We start from the raw sequence: 4874 nt of genomic DNA on the forward strand, positions 1-4874 counted from the left end.
TATATCACTGAGGGACTGAGTGAGGAGGTCAACAGAGAGCATGAGGTCAAACAGCTGGAGACCAAGAAGACCAAGAAGACCAAGGAGATCCTCCACGACCGTCCAATCAGGTGCAGCCAGATCTTTGAAGCCTCACCTGAGCAGCAGGGACTCAGGGAGTCAGAGTGGTGCTGACCAGGTCTCTGGGCTGGACTGGGAAGCCTTGGGGTCCCACTGGAGGAGCTGGAGGAGGTGACTGGGTCCAGGGAAGTCTGGGGGTCTCTGCTGAGGCTGCTGCCCCCGAGACCTGACTCCGGATACGGCAGTAGAAGATGGATGGATGGATGGATGAATGGATGGATGCCAGGTGATAGAACATTTCATAAAAACAGACTCTGCATTATAACTTCTATTACACTCTAAAAAACTCACTCCAATATAACTGCACTCGTCCTTCTCTCACATTACATTGGATCACAATGACCAAACAACACAACAAAGACAATGATCCAACTGTACTGCCACGTCCAGACTCAGTGTAGGTCTGTAGGCCTCTTGGACCTTCATGTGAACCACTGCGTGTTGACTGGAGGTGAAACATGACTGACTGCTGTCCTCCTACCTGGACAATGCAATCTCACTTTCATTCTGCTGCAGATGGCCATTTTCATTTTACACCGTCCAAATTTACAGCTCAGGGCGCTGGGACGAATTCCAAATTGTGTGCAGATACAGGCCTACACTTCAAATAATTATGAGAAAAATCCAACGTAAAGAGAGCACTTCCATTAGGAAATAGTCAACATGAAATTTCGTCTTCTACTGACACCTGCTGGTCAAATTGAATAGTTGCAAATATTGTGAACAAGTTGTCATCTAATTCTAATCCTAAACAATATGGCCATTCCAAGTGAAGTATTAAGACAATTAATCAGGTTTGTACTGCTTGATTGAACACATTCATCCCGTTCCAGTGCACTAAAACCCACTTCCCTTCAGGACCGTGTCAGCGAAGCCAAAACTTCCTTGAGTGACGCTGTTTCCCAGCATGCAATGCGAGCTAGCGATTTCACAATACTATTTCATCACAAACATGGATGTAAAAAATAAAAAGGGACGAAAAATGAAACTTCAGGAACACCAACCATTGCAATACAAGCAGAACTGGGCCGAAGTTTTATATTATGTACACTATAATACAGCCTTCTGGTGGACAAGCCATACTATTTAAGCCGTGTCCTCCTATGGCACTTCCGTGGGTGGAAGCTCATCGTAGAGGTCACGTGCTGGTTGCGCGTCACTCCACCGATCACCTCGGGGCCCTTGCAGGGGATCTGCAGGGTATCTGATTCAGTTGAGTATATGGAAAATATGGGTCGATGGTCAGTTGTAACAAGAGAAGCTTGCTGGCAAAAATAATGTACTACAAGTGAATGTCACACTTTATTTTTGTTTTGTATGAGCATTTAAAAAAAACAACATCATGATAATCGAATACAGACACACACCCAAATCCAACAAGAACGAGAGTTTGGGGTCCGTAGCGACGGCACAAAGCGTAGCATCGAAGTGTTGTTGTAGCCCTCCAACAGCAAACAACGTTCTTGTCTGCCTTTTAAAATAACCAGGAGCACAAGAAATAGGGTACACCTTATCTGCAAAGCAAGTAACACGTACATTATGAACTATCGTTCCATATCATAATAGATTTAATATGTCAACTGAAAGCAGCTGACTATACATATATATATATATATATATACATATATATATATATTAACCTCTTTAATTGAACTCCAAAACATACATGGTCAAAATCCATATTATTATTATGTTGTTGTTTTTTTTAAATGCTCATACAAAACAAAAAGAAAGTGTGACATCCACTTGTGGTGCATTATTTTTGCCAGCAAGCTTCTCATGTTGCGACTGACCACATTGACCCGTGTTTTCCATATACTCACCTGTGGAGTGACGTGCAATCAGCACGTGACCTCTACGATGAGCTTCCACCCACGGAAGTGCCATAGGAGGACAAGGATTAAATAGTATGGCTTGTCCACCAGAAGGCTGTATTATGGTGTACATAATATAAAACTTCTGCCCAGTTCTGCTTGTATTGCAATGGTTGCTGTTCCTGAAGTTTCATTTTTCTCTTTTTCCCTTTTTATTTTTTACATCCATGTTTGTGATGAAATAGTATTGTGAATCGCTAGCTCGCATTGCATGCTGGGAAACAGCGTCACTCAAGGAAGTTTTGGCTTCGCTGACACGGTCCTGAAGGGAAGTGGGTTTTAGTGCACTGGAACGGGATGAATGTGTTCAATCAAGCAGTACAAACCTGATTAATTGTCTTAATACTTGACTTCGAATGGCCATATTGTTTAGGATTAGAATTAGATGACAACTTCTTCACAATATTTGCAACTATTCAATTTGACCAGCAGGTGTCAGTAGAGGACGAAATTTCATGTTGACTATTTCCTAATGGAAGTGCTCTCTTTACGTTGGATTTTTCTCATAATTATTTGAAGTGTAGGCCTGTAGTTGATGAGAAATCACGGTGTGCTAACGCTACTCAAACAGCTTCGATGAAAAAAGGGGGTGTGATTTGGGTTTGTGGTACATTATGACAAACTTGGACTTGCAAGACTGAGGCGACGGTTCAATTCCCATCAATGTGTATTATATATGTTATTTAGCTCATCTATTCTACATTTTAAATAGATCACATTTGACATCTGACCCACTGAACATTTACTATTGAACATATTTTTAAACTATGGGCTATTTAGTCTTGTTTTAGGATATAATATAATTCATTGCACAAACTGTTAGGCTAAGTATAAGAGCTATAGTCTGCTACAATCAGTCGTGCCAAAAAAGAGACATTGTCTTTATTTTTCATTTTTATTTTATTGTGTCAGCATTGAACCATACAAGCATGTAGTGTTGTCCAACAAGAATGCATGGCGAATCAAATCCCAAACAACCTATGAAACAATGAACACGTTTCCATTGCCCTTCATTTTATTGAGCACTAGATGACCTCCTCGAGCACTGTGTCATTGAAGCCTCGAGTAATGAACCATTTTTTGAAACAAGTGTCGAAGCTTCAACAAAGCCTCGATCGGCCATCACTACCTACGGCTGCGTGCTCTAACACCATTTCAGAAGTGACTAACTGCAGAGTTGGGAGCGGAGGAGGGATGACCGTCAGGCTGGCTCGACTGCTCCTCCTTCTCAGCCGTGGCGCGTCCAATCAGCAGCCGACATCCAGGACCGCACCTGCAAGGCGTCATCCACTGTCAGACACACACACACACACACACACACAGACACAAACATAGAGGCACCTAGACCCACCCGTGGGTCATAACACTCCGTATGGATCTTTTCACTCTGGCATTGAAAGGGGGTGCTAGCGCTAGCCGTTTGCTAAGCTATGTACAGACAGCACCACCGCTTGCCGAACCACATAGTCACACGTTTATATACAACAACTCGTCATCAATATCTCTAAAGTAGAAGTCAAGAACTTTTTTCAAAAACGATAACTAACTCAAACTTTTTTGTGTGTTTATAAAAACAAACTAAAACAAACTTAAATTGAAGTCATATTTCACTTCGTTTACGTCTGTCAAATGAATATTTGCCCAGGAAAATCTTTTAGTTTTACGCAGCAGCACCTAAATGCACGTCGCGTTCTGTGACGTCACCCCTCTTTCACAGCAGTATGTTGACGCGCGACTCGCGGCGGGAAAGTCCGATATGCCACTTTTTCCCAATACGACGAAGAGAGTGACAAAAGCCAATGTCTTGTGGTGGAAAGACACAAAATATGTGGCTTGCTTCTAAAAAGGGAAAAACCCCGACAAACCTCCATTTAAGAAGCAGCAGTGGTGAACATGTTTATTGAGACTGGGAAGTAGACACGACAGTATGACTCAAATATCCTGTGGCGATGAGAGTGGTTATGGCTACCTGATAAAGCAAGATTTAATATTGGGAATTTAACAAAATGAAAAGGAACCGACAACGCCACCCTGGGAATTTCACCCAGGGAGTTCTACTAAACACAAAAGTAATAATTAGGCACACAGGTAAGTTCTACGAGGAAGGAGTAGGAGACGTGGTTCAGAATGTTTAAAATATCAAACCAACTTTTATTCAACATTTAAAAATAAAAGGAACAAACAGACCAACACTTAAAACGGAGCTACTGAGCTCCTTATTCTTTGTAGAAACTGAGGCTTACCGATGAGGGGGCCAAACGGGGGAGGAACCAAAGAAAACAAGGAACACCCCACTCACACGTGACACACCTGCAAAGAAAGTGAAGTGCAAAAAAAAAAGAAGAAAACAACCACAATCCCGGGTCACAGCACTCAAAGGGGCCCACCACCCGGGACACCGCCACCACCAGCAGCTCTCAGCGACTACAAAAGAAAAGATAAACAGTTGGTTACTAAAAGTTCCCTAAAATCTGTCACATGTTCTGAAATACACACACACACACACACGCACGCACGCACGCCTGCTGTCTGAGGGTCAGCGGTGGCGACGTAAGTGTGGCAACAGAAAGGAGCAGTGTGGGGGAGGGGAAGATGATGAGACTTAAACCATAAATATCAAAGCAAATGAGCGAATCAACTTCAACATCAAACTCAAAAAAAAGGGAAAGGATCTTCAAAATAAAGGAGGCCAACGATTCAAATAAGGGGGGAGAAACGGGTCAAACAAAAGCAGGACAGGCTGACACCACACGGGGAGGGGGGGGGGGCAACAGAAACAAGACGACTCACGGGATGTGATGATGGTGTTCAGAGCTGAGGCCACCTAGATATAGCAGAGCAGGTTGGATGGGGACGGAAGCCCAAGGGAGTCACCCCAAT

This window comes from Nelusetta ayraudi, unplaced genomic scaffold, assembly GCF_046127955.1.
Source record: "Nelusetta ayraudi isolate G7.1 ecotype Tasmania unplaced genomic scaffold, CSIRO-AGI_Nayr_v1 ptg000045l, whole genome shotgun sequence".
NCBI lineage: Eukaryota > Metazoa > Chordata > Actinopteri > Tetraodontiformes > Monacanthidae > Nelusetta > Nelusetta ayraudi.